Source organism: Gymnoscopelus microlampas (genome assembly GCF_963454915.1).
Source record: "Gymnoscopelus microlampas genome assembly, chromosome: 9".
Classification (NCBI taxonomy): Eukaryota; Metazoa; Chordata; class Actinopteri; order Myctophiformes; family Myctophidae; genus Gymnoscopelus; species Gymnoscopelus microlampas.
In genome coordinates, this window is record NC_139946.1 from 37,210,256 (window position 1) to 37,223,323 (window position 13,068).

The following is a 13,068-nucleotide window of genomic DNA, read 5'->3' on the forward strand; positions in this document are numbered from 1 at the left end:
CCTTGCCATCCATGCCTCATCCACTTGTCATCAACTTCAGTCAGTGCTGAGCCATTTGCAAGTTGCAGACAAAATGCATTTGATCATCGTTATGATGACCATTGACCGGAAGACTCGCCCCAAAACACAGTCACCCCCAAACTAGTGGTTGTTGTATTCTTGTATTCGTTTTACTGAGGTTAGGAATAGTTTTACTGAGGTTAAGGTTATGCATAGTTTTACTGAGGTTAAGGTTAGGAATACGTTTAGGGTTAGGCATAGTTTTATTGAGGTTACGTTTAGGAATAAGGTAAATTTTGGGCAGTGGTGTGTTCTCTACCATGTTACGCTATACATTATGACCTGCAGAAAAACATCGTAGCCAAGCGTATCCCTCTTCTAACCATTTCATCCATTGAAAACGCGCTAGCGTATCTCCATGACGTGGAGGGAATCCGAAAAAACCTTGAACACACCACAGGTTTTAGGCATAGTTTCACTGAGGTTACGTTTACGAATACCTGGCGACGGTTCCGAGGTCGCCGGATTTGGCCCGGGTCGAGCGTGTTTTGGGCCGAGCGTTCTTGGATTCTCTGGTTTACTACCCTCAGGTTTAACTGTGTGTTCTTACATGTGAGTGTGTTTTATTCCATGTGATCTGATCATCCCACCCAGATAGATAAATAGAGACTGTTTGAGGATATATATGAAGAAATAGTCATCTGAGGATTGCACAGCTGTATCCTGCCTAAGGGACATGCCTCTGGGTTAATGCATAGCTAGTTTAAGTTCACTTTTAAGGCCCCTCTTTGTGGTACTTTGCCTGGTAAACAATGATGTTGCCACTGGGGATTGAGTAGCAATTCCACTCCATTAACTCACTATAGCAGCTACAACAGGCTCGCATTACTACAACGAGTGGTTTTCACAGGCTCACTTACAGCCACCGCCTGATAATGTCCTAAATGACTGGTTCACTGCACCCTTTGATTCTATAGCGACCTTGTGATCTTTTCTATTGGTATGTGATTGCAACCGTCCAAGTTACAGGGAGTATTATTATTACCAATTTACAACCAATCACTCATGCTTAGCAACATCTTATCAAGTCTAAACTGTCCACAACTGTCTCCTAGAGCAGATCTATAGTTATGTGTTGTGGAATGAATCTGGGTTTACAGAAATATTCCGAGCACCAGGTTAGGGGTGCTCCCTCACCTAGTAGCACCGCATCTATCACTCACGCTCTTCAGTCTGAACCCTGGCTGCAGACGAATGGTCATCTCATCTGTGAACCGTGAAGAATAGAATAGAGTAGAACATCTACATGGCATGCACAGAAGCATGGAGAAACAGCCCTAGCTTTAAATTCTTCACGCTCTGAATAGACTGACCCCTTCCTCCCAACTCTCTCTCTCTCTCTCTCTCGATCATCCCACTGCCCTAAGCCAACTCTGGAATCAGCACTGTCATGTGGATGACAGGATGTCAGTGTTCCTCCACTGGGTGACATGTCTGACTGTCACACATCCTCTGGGAAGACGTGTGTTAAGCTTTCTCTCCGCGGGTTAATGATGGCCACTTTATGCCTTCAGTTTGTCTGTGTGACTGGGCGCATTGTTTTGGGCTGTTCCTGTCTGTCTTTCTGTCCCAACAGCACTGCACTGGGTCCTCCTAGATAGCTGCGTAGTTCAAATCTGCCATGTTCCCTTCCAGTAGGTAGTAGGGAAACATTGAAGAGAACAAGGAAGACACGTGAAAGGTTACAGCAATCTAGAACTGAGTGCATTTGAAGCGCCTGACTGTCACATCCTCACAGCAAAGTTCCTCGCCTGTAAGCACGTACACAGGCAAGGGCTGCAAAACACTTACTGTCTACACTTCACTTTTCTCTCTGCTGTCCAGGCAGGAGTGGCCCTTTTTAGAGCAGCCTGGGTGCAGTCAGTCAGTCAGTCAGTCAGTCACTCTGCAGAGAGACACTGCTACTTCTCAATGCACACAATGATGGGAACAATGACTCTTAAGTGAGGAAGCTTGAGACTGTGCACTCAGTCTACTTCTGTCCATTAAAGAACCCATTTTATTGGAGAATATTTATAGCAATAATGACACAGCATTTCATTGCAGTTTTAGGTTGGTAAAAGCTGATCAAGCAGGTCTTGAATGGTTCTCTTTATGAGTTCACTTTAATCATTTCAGAATTGGGCACCGAGCTTTGGACTCAGCTCTTCATATAATTGGGTCTTGTCAGGATAAAGTTGTGATCCGGCTGATGGGATGATGTTGTCATTTGAACACTAAGGCGATTTATCTCCTTTTTTTGCCAGGGGAAGGGTGATTACCTTCTTTACCACAAACCAACACACAGTTTTAATCTTCAGCCTAATCCTGATTTATGTAGTATTTAGTAATGCACTACACCACTTCCTAGGTTTGCAAACCAGTGTAATGCAGAACTGAAGAATTAATTCTGTAAAACATGTCTTTCTGTGTGGCTTATTTCTCTGTGTGACTTTTCAGATAAGTGCCAGAGTGGGTAACTGGGTATTATTTGATTTCTTGTCACTAGTGTGCTTGAAACCAGTGAGTCACATAGGAAACAAAAGGCTATGTATCAACAGCAGGCCTACCCGCTGGCTTCATGGCCCCCTTAATCCCCCCCCCCCCCCCTCAGGTGTTGAGTGTCAGACCATAACCTCAAGGCAAGGTGAGTCAGCTGCCGCCTCTGCTCAAGCCACCCTGCTGTTTTGCTAGGATAGATGAGGTGTTGGCAGCCATCTCATGTGCTGATCCAACAAGGAAGACAGGCAGACACCTGGAAGAAGTATTGGTTGAAGTGCAGCAGTTGAAGCAGTGGCAGCAATTTATTGACAGGTCCTTCAGCCACGTCATGATTTCAGACCCCCCCCCCCCTTTACCCCTGTCACTGCAGTTGGTTAATCTGATACAAACACTGCAGTGGGGGTAGACCTTCAACTGAACTTCAACTTGTGTGTGCATCTGCTGGAGAAAAGGCATTACCGTCATTTGAGCTTCTATTGTATGTTTATGCGTAAATTATTATTTGTGTTATTATAGTAGTCGTTACTTTTTAGTAGGCAATTGGAGTTTCCTCATGATAATGCAGACATGATAATGACGCATAATGTCCATACTTGGAAAGCAGCATTAATCAGCCTTGTAAGAAGTTTAGCCAGTCTCTCTGATTACTGTATTATTGTATTATTTAAGTGTGGTGATTTTACTTCAACAGTAGCCCCAATAAGGCTCCTCTGGAGGTTCCTTTATGCATATAATCATGCAGGTTTTTTGATGGTGCGATTTAGCCTTTCTATACTCATAAGATCAAAGACATTGGGATGGATGAGAGGATCATAGTTTTTGCTGGCAGCAGTGTACGTGTAAACGTGCAGCCTGCTGAAGCTCAGTAAAAGCTGCCCAGAGGAGAGTGGAGATGACCGCATTCAGGATCCAAGGGCTGTAAGCTGATTTGCATCAGGGGTGAAATGAGATTAGAGACAAATCCACTTTTCTATAGGCTATATGGTGCAAAAGCACCCACAACTAGGATAAGGCACGCAGCTGCACTTTCTTTGGGCAAATGGAGTTTCAGAAGCAGTGGAGGTCACGGATGAGACTTTAACAAGCTTAAGAAGTTGATATCCAAGCATAATGAATATCATTATGGAAGTGGTTGGCCACTCCTAGTGACTGGAGGTTACCACTAGGAGGAGCCATGGACACACCTCCTCTTGGTGAAACTGTGGAAATTAATGGGAAACGGACAAGAAAAATCAATGGACATGGCACACAGATTGTGATTAAGAATTTCCCCCACTCCCTTTATATAAGCATAATGAGAGTATGAGGGCCACAAGTAATTCTGTCTGTGTAATGTGTGTATATGTATTAATCTGCTCATCTGCCTCTGCTCTTGGCCTGCTTGTCACATGAACATAGTTAAACATGGTTTATGTTTGAAGATTTAATGTAGCTGTGTGTTCTCTGTATGTAATGGTTGCACGTTTAATAATTTATGTCTCTGTGGCTTCAGTGTCAGCCAAGCCTCCACTACCACTGACTGCCAAACCTATCTAAAGCCCCCAGGCAAAATCCCTGCCATTAGCCTCATAACGGGCGCACTGACTGACTCTCACCTCCACTTTAGCCTTAAACATCATCTCATTCTGCATACCTATGCTTTGGATGCCTGCCATTGAACGCCAGATAAAGCCACAGATTGTATAGAAAGAGATGTACCAAATGTCAGTAAAAAAAAACTACTTTGGACTGCAAAAAGCAGTTTCCCATTATTGCCACACACAGGAAACACTGTGTATTCTATCTACCCGGTAAGCATAAATGAGGCTAAGATTTGCCTAGTGACAAAATTGTGTTATAGAGAAGTGAGAAAATGAATTACTGAAGGCTAGCTAAGGTTACCAACCCTCTTAATAAGGCAGCCTTTTCTGGATAGTACACAACTATTTCCAATCTGAATTATGCCCTGGAGATTGAAATCTGACTTTTGACCACAACCCCCAGCTCCAACCCTAGCCTCAGCATATGCCACCAGTTCACCCTATTCAGCTCCCAAACCACAATCCTCTGTTCTCCTCCCCGAGCCCCTGGAGCTCCACAGCTCATATCATTTAAGCCTGAGGATTAATCAGCACACAGAGGTAGTGAATGATTGGTATCCCATGCTGGCTGTGCAGATGGCGAAATCGTCCATGTCATGTCAGGCTGACCACTAAAGTTACTGTCTTGCCATTTGTTGCAGCAAACACAGTGCTTTCCATCCTGAGTCTTGTCAATAGAGAGATTATTTGTGATTTCTGTGTATGTACAGTAGGAGGGTTGCGCTGTGTTGATGCAGCAGTTGGAAAATGAGATTTGGGTGGGGTGGTGTGTGCCAAGCCTGTTTAGTGTGGATTTGTTTCAAGGACCAGTCCTCGTCTGCAGCCATTATCACTGCTGCTTATCTGCTGGTTTGCAGGCTGGAGACTTGGCCCAAACATGCACCCACATAAACAGATAAGCAGCACTGAGAGAGAGACACCGAGATGCACACATACACCTACACACCACCCTTTCCCTTTTCTCTGTTCTCTCTCTCTTAATCACATAAATCCTAGCCTCCCCATTCTCAACATAATAGGTGAACATAGGTGATCTACAAGCTCACAACGCGTCACAGTGTGTTGTGAGCTCAGCTTACCGATCGCATATTTTCGACGAAGAGATTTGGTGTAAAGGGGGAAAATGAGGGGCCCAAGTATAGACCCATAGGGGACACTGGTCAACAAAGTTTAATTGGTTAAGGCCAAAGTAAACCTTTGTCGGCCAACCACAGCCAGGTCCATAGGGGCAAGCATTGGCAGTGCCAGTTATGAAAAAATACCACTTCTCTGACAGAGCGCTCTCGCTGCGCCAGTGGGTCACCTCATTTGCAAAACAATGCCCGTATTAGTTCTCAGTGTGGAAAATGCTGCAAACCCCACTTCCACTCTCTCTGCCCAACTGTATTGATTGGCTCGAAATTTACCAGCAACAGGCAACGATCAAGTGCTGATTACTTTTTCAAATTGGTTTCCCCATCTCTTCTGTGACTGTGAGGTCCATATCTATACCCCAGCACCCCAAAATTAATCATTTACCAAAATTCTAGAAACATGTTTAAATTGCATTTAAGACTAATGGGCATATTTCATTAACAAACCCACCTTGTAATGCCCGACATTGAAAAAGGATTTTTTTTTTACATTTTACATTCATCGTAAGTACACTAGACTTAATTGAATTGCATCCAGCCACCCACATGTTCTCTCTCATCACTGCATCCATAAACCTCCTGCCTTCCTCTTATCCTCCTCTAGCCTGGCAGCTCCATCTTCAGCATCATTTTCCCAATATAGCCCTCATCCCTCCTCCGCACATGTCCAGACCATCTCAACCCCGCCTCTCTTGCTTTATCCCCAAACCTTCTAACCTGGACTGACCCTCTCATTTCTGATCTTGTCCCTCCTTCTCAGTCATTCCTAATGAGTATCTTAAATTCTGCCACCTCCAGCTCCACCTCCTGTCTTGTCGTTGCCAAGCCGTACACTATAGCTGGTCTCACACTACCATCTCATGCCTTCCGTCTCACTCTTGCTGGTACTCTTATGTCACGAATCACTCCTGAAACCTTCCTCTCCTCCATCTATTCCACCCTGCTTGCACTCTCTGGTTTCAAATGAGATGTGCTTTTATGTTGTTCTTATGAGCGTAAAACACATTTTAGGTTGTGAAACTATGTCAGGACAAATTAAACTCCACAGTTAATTAAGGGGAAACACTGGGGTACAAGTGGCCACTGGTTGTCTTGCTCAGCATTTTTTGTGACCAGGGTCGTCGGGGAAACAACCCTTACTGTTTTTAGCCAAAGCAACCACTCTCTGCTGCTCCCTTGGTTTCTCACCCTCCTTTCATAAAGTTCACATTGATATCAACTTTATTTGAAAACTCAGTTTTTCAATGAGAACGCCTTCTGTGGCGGTAAGTGTTGGAAAGTGCCAGGAAAGCTACCTTTAGTGTAGATTAGGGTTTAAGATTTTCTGGGAATTAGCTCATTTTAAATCCCGGGAATTTGCAGACATTTTCCCGGGAATTCCCGTTAAAGGGTAAAAAAAAGAAGTGCCCACTAAAATGCATTTATACGTAGATACTTAAATAGACAATTTTACATCGAGGTGCCCAGCTGTCCCTATATTGTGCCCACCTATCCTGTATTCCTAGTAAGCATTGACACCTATCTATTTGCTATTAAATGTGCAAGAAAACTATCAGATTGATCACATTTAGAACAAGATGTTCCATACCATATATATCGGGAGATGATTGGGGTAGCCACCTGTGTGACACTGGCACTGCTGCTGGGGTGTTCTGTGTTTCTGACGTGATGTTACGTTACGGGACTGTTTGCTCTTGTTTTGGGCATTCTGTTTGATCAGACAGACCACCATGTGTTGTGCCGTTAACACATTAACTTTAGTCTGCGTTTTCTCTTCAGTTCTGGAGATGTGGTGGAGTTAGTAGGCTTACTAAGCTATCATCGGTCTAAATACCCAGGCGCTGTGCTGGTATTCGTGGCAAAACGCTCGCCCCAAAACACAGTCGCCCCGGGACAAATCCGGCGGTATTCACCTGGTATTCCTAAACGTAACCTCAGTAAACTATGCCTAAACTAAACTTAAACGTATTCCTAATTCTTAACCTCAGTAAAACTATATTTCTAACCTTATCCTCAGTAAAACGAATACAAGAATACAAGAACCGCTTGTCTGCGAAAGAAATGGGGGTGACGTGTTTTGGGGCAAGTCTTCCGTTTACCGTTTCTACCCGAGCACAGAGCGGCGCAGACTGAACATATTCCACAGGAGGTCCAACCTGGCTGGGTCCTACGACTCCTACGACAAACTTACTGGCCTTCTCCTTGTGTTTTATTTTGTTCATTACTGTTACATTCAGTGCGTCCCATATTGGTTCAAAACGGGACGATGGGACCCTGGTCGGCAACGCGGCAAGCAACTTGGCTAAATATAATAGTAATAATTCCTCCGCTCTGTAGATAGGTTTTTCTACTAATTAGTAGTAATTTCCAACAAGAAAAAAACAACCTTCGGGATCCCGGGAACCAAAGTCAATTCCCGGGACGGTAAATACCTCCGGGATTCCCGAATTCCAGGAATCCCAGGATTAAACCCAAGTGTAGATGTAGCTTAAGTGCTGCTATTCCTGGGGAAATCTATCCTCTCCCCTCTAGTCTCTTACATTGTAATCACCCTCCAGTTGACCAGTGGGTCAGAGGTCCTTAATCTGCAATCCAGTGGCACTGGGCTGGGGACAGTAGTAACATTTCGAGTTGATGGATAGTGGTCGGCTTCCTGCGAGCTATTGCTGATTTGTAGATTGATTTGTTTGATGATTGCTCGACTGTGATTTCCTAATGGTGAGTCATCTCCTTGTTACTACAAAGCTGTTGTTGAGATTGCAAATTAAGCCAATTTGAGTCTTAGTGAGAGATTAAGAGGAAAAAATAATACAATTTATGTAAACGGAGAACCTTAATGTTCAGTTTACAGGTGACGTTAGGTGCCATGGTCTCCTGTGGTGCATTTGGCAACCATAGGGATTTTAGCTGTCTTACTGCTATAACTGTGTGGAAGTGAAGTAATCAGGGCTTCATCCTGTCTTTTATACTGTGAGTGACTCTTAAAGCAGATTAAACCTACCTACACCACATCTTAACCACACCACACACGGATTAGCTAGTCAGACATTCGGCTTAGTCTGGGATACATGTTGTCTTACGCAATCACCACAAAGACACAGAGAGGGAATAGCCTCTTCGTTGTGAATAATAACACACCTCTTACCTGTGGCATTTGGGGAGTTATTATAGATAGATGGATAGATTTTCTTTTTTAAAGATCCCCTGGGGGATTTTCAGTCGCCCAGAGGCAGCACAGCAGAGTTACAGGTATAGAGTAAGGAAAGTACTGTCGTATAGAGCGATACAAAGGCAAGAAAAACAATAAGAACAATTATCTAACATGTGTGCATGCATACCGACACACACAACCAACCTACCATAGCCATCCTTTTTTACATCATCCTGGTTGTTTGCAGTCTTGTAGCTTTACGAATGATTTGTGGGGCAGATCAGCAGTGAAAACAAGACAACGCTGACAGTGAACATAGTCATGTCGGCATCACCTTTCCACACTTTGTAGTGCTCTACTATTTCACATCTGTCTGGCTGTACAGGAACAATAGTCCTTCATTATTTTTGGAGATTGAGCGGAAATACCTGTCAGCTGCTGAGAGCCACAGTCTCACTAAATTTTCCACATCAGGGTGACTGACAATAATGAGTATTGAGTCTTCAAAACGACAGCTATGAGAAAGAGCAGAATCAAGCCTCTCTGAGACGTATCTAAGCTCTGCATGGAGTGTACGTTAAGAGGCTATGCGTTAGGCTTTAGCTTGACAGGCCATATTGCAGGCTGGCCCTGAGGTGTGATGCAAACCACAGCGGAAGAAAAGGAAGTTCCTCCAAGCCATCACAGGCCACTCTGCATCCTCTCCACTGTCACATAAAGCAGCACTTAGCCATGCTGCCTGGAGGGAGGCACTTATATCCCATTATTAACCCATAACAGGCCCTAAGAGGGCTGGGCAGCGCTGGGCTGGCCGAGCTGTGGGTTAGGCCTCCATTCATCTCCATTCTCCTTGATGATCCATTGGCCCTCAGGCCCAGCCTGGCCATTGTCCACTCCCTAATTGGTGAACATCGACTCCAGCAACAGACAGACTGGCTATATTGTATAGACAAGAAATGACTAGACAGCATTCCCAGCAAGTAAGCAAGCGTGTGTGTGTGTGTGTGTGTGTGTGTGTGTGTGTGTGTGTGTGTGTGTGTGTGTGTGTGTGTGTGTGTGTGTGTGTGTGTGTGTGTGTGTGTGTGTGTGTGTGTGTGTGTGTGTGTGTGTGTGTGTGTGTGTGTGTGTGTGTGTGTGCGTGCGTGTGTAATTACTCATGGAAACTTATGTTACGTGGATGTGTTTCAGGCGGGGCCAGGGTGTGTGATTGAGGATAGACTGAGGTTCTGGACATGAGGGGGAGGAAGTAGCAAGTGTGTACATGTACCTACAGGGGCGTAGTCGTAAGGTTACAGTAGTAGGGGGTGGCAACCTTTTCGGGCACGTGATCACTCTATTGTTGTTCAAGGCTGGCGTGATCAGTGAAAATCTTATATGTAATATAATTTGAATAAAACAAGCATAGAATAAGTAAATAATGTAATAAAACCTAACAAAGAATGAGTTAATCATTTAATATAAACATTAAACAATGCATGTAAGATAAATTCTGACTATCTGGGGAAGCTAATGTTGTTTTGTTTGTTTGTTTTTTAATCAACTCAATTGATCACCTCAATAGCCCAATCTGATTACCTGGTAATACAATCAAAAATATATACAGTATGTGTCTATCCCTCGGCAATGGACTGAACTAAATGGTGTTTTAATGGACAGTCTGTTTATCACTGAGCAGACGGGCTACATTGTAATAGTATTGACTTGATGGTGAAAACAAGGCCCTAAAGAACAAGAGAAGGCCTTCCTCATCCAATCTACACACTTGATGTGGCATCAATGAGGCTATTGTCCTGTGTCCTGTTTTCATCAACAGCTGGCTCCTCTCCTTCCGTCCCTCAGTCTCTCTCCACTCCTGCGATGGCAAGTTTATAGACTGCTCCTCGTGGGGCCGAAGCACAGTAGAGTGCTAGCTACTGGGTGTTCTGTTGTTTGTTATGCCGTGGTCAAAAGCCATCCTGACCTGTATAGAACAGGGGTTGTCTGCATGCATGTACAGTATGTATGTATGTCTGTTTGTTTGTCTGTCTGAAAAGAATACCAGTCACTGCATGATGATATGAAACAGAACCACCTCTGGCCATAAGTGAAAGCAGTATGAACAGTCGGCACAACTAGGACACAACTAAGTCGAAGTGAAACTGATATAGTGTGAAAGTTGGATCATAATTGAGGGATGGACTTTTTTTTTTTTTCAGTAGACTAATGCCAGCCAATTTTCAAGTTGAGTAGACTAGTCACATCAAGTTATCATACCCATATATGTTTTAGGACATCTGACTAAATGTGTCCCAACAAGAGCCATATGATGGCAACAGCCTATGTTTTTTAGGTGATTTCCACAGCAAAAGTTAAAAACTAGAAGAAAGAGGACTGTGCCACACACTCATGGCTCTAAAACTACAGCAGTGTAACGTTTATTTGCCCATAGTTTGACTGCCCTTAGCTTAAACACTGACCAAACTGTTTATTAATAGCGAAATTGGTGATCAATTGAAAGCCATTTAGATTGCTACAGAAATAAATGACCAGGCCAACGATAACCAAATAGCACATAAGGCAGCACACAATAAAACATTATTTTCAGTGAATCTTTCTATATCGTGAAGCACTTTTGTACTTATAAATGAAGTATGTTATCTAAATTCCATTAGCTATTAGTATTTCCATTTGGCCAAAGAACCAAACTAGTCATTGTGAGGACAATGCCATGCAGATTCACCACTGAACACTGCATTGTTATTTGTGCAGCTTATTATTAAATCTGGAATCAGTGGAAAGTGTCGGTGTGGCATATGGATCAGGGGATCACGCTGAGTGGAAAGCAGCAGCAGCTGCATTGTAGGTGAGAACTGGCCTTAGATAACCTGTACACCCCACAGTCAGGATTAGTAAACCAGTGCTTTACCATGAGGCAAAGGACATGTATGTCATTTCAGTTGTTTTATTACTACTTTCATAGATGTAGAGCAGGGTTATTATAGTTAACTAAATCTAAAAGGGAAAGAAATATTACCCTAACCCTAACTAAAGCATAAGCAATGCAAAACAAAATCAATGCAAAAGTAAAATCATCTTGGTTTTAGTTATTCCACCATCATATCTGATGTCATGCATTCTTTCATCCTACCCTTTTCAGCTTCTATAAATAAGGTGTTTCCTCAGCTGAAAAATGTAAGACTAAAAAATAAAACAAATTTTGCAGAATTTGCACTTATAAAACTAACTAAAACTAAACTGTAATCAAACGCCAAACTGAAAAACGAAATAAAAACTAAAGCTAATGAATATTTCAAAACTTTAACGACTCTGATGTAGAGGAACGCAGGTCCATCTCGTCTCCATGCCTTCTGTCAGCTATCTTCCTTCTGCCTTCCACTGTCCCCTGGCCTCCACAGGAACGGCTCCGTCCTATAGGGTTGTGTAATACCTTGTTGTGGATGTGGGTCTCATCCGTGACATTGTCTCAGCTCATTGTTAGGGGCTTCCTAAGGGCGGACAGCCGCCTATCTCCGCACACACACCATCACTCTGCTCTCCACTGTTCTCTCCTGCTGGGTTATTTCTGGATGTTCACGCTGCTTTGTTTTGTTCACCCAGCAGCTAAAAATAATTCCCCCTGTCCAGGGGCTTCAGATATGGTCTGTATTGTTTCTGATTAGGGCGTGTAAGTGATGTTGTTGTTAATATTCTGGTACAAGTGGGCATGTGTAGGGAAGGCCATATACACAGACACGGGCATGAGTGTACACACACACACACGCGTGTGTGCACTGCACACACAAACAGCTGCAAGAAGAAGCAGGGGTCCCCTATTGAAGCCAAGGAGATTCAGTATCACTATGGCGATATGTGTACAGCATGCATGCATGCGTGTATACGTGTGTGTCCCATCTTTCAGGACCAGGGTCACCTCTGTCCCAGCTGTCTTGGGGGCTGTAGTGGGGGAGGGGTGCGGGGGGGGGCACTCAGATTCACAAACGCCATCAGCTCTCCACTCCTACACAAAGGCAACAGTCTCCTCAGAACGCACATGTGCTGTGCTTCACAGCAGACTGACAGACACACACACACACACACACACACACACACACACACACACACGCAGGGACACAGGCGGACACACGCCTTGCACCACGCACACCAACTGCTGCCTCAGTCAAAACTCTCAGCGCTTAAAGCATTGATCTTTGCCAAGCAATCGGAACAGCATTTATTGATTTATTTATCCATGTATTTTTAGCAGTCGGAATTCCATTTAGGATTTATACGTGATTTCATTTATACAGCTAAATGTTATTTTCGGTATTCATGTTTCACTGGAATCGAGACTTGAGAGTAAATATGGGATACATGGAAATGAAAGATGCCAGCACTCACAGAGATGTCTTTACGGTACTTTTTTTATTTACATAGGCAGTAGGCACAGGATTGATGGGAAGCATGCAGCCGCGTTTTGGCAGAGCCTTCAATACTCAAGCGTAATAATGAAACGAAAACTAAATGTGAAACATTCCGGTGTGATTAAACATTCCAGGGAACACGGCTATTTTGATAAACATTGTCCTAGCCTGCATAGAAAAAAACCCATTCATACACACACACACACCCCCACACACATAGGTTACATTCATTAGAATGACGTATCATGAAACATACCAGGGAA

The 13,068-nt window shown here is 43.7% G+C and overlaps 1 protein-coding gene across 2 annotated transcripts in view; it reads left to right on the forward strand.

Annotated features, from left to right (window-relative positions):
- Positions 1-13,068, forward strand: part of abl2 (c-abl oncogene 2, non-receptor tyrosine kinase) — a 32,898-nt gene that overhangs the window by 911 nt on the left and 18,919 nt on the right. The gene's annotated exons all lie outside the window — the stretch shown is intronic.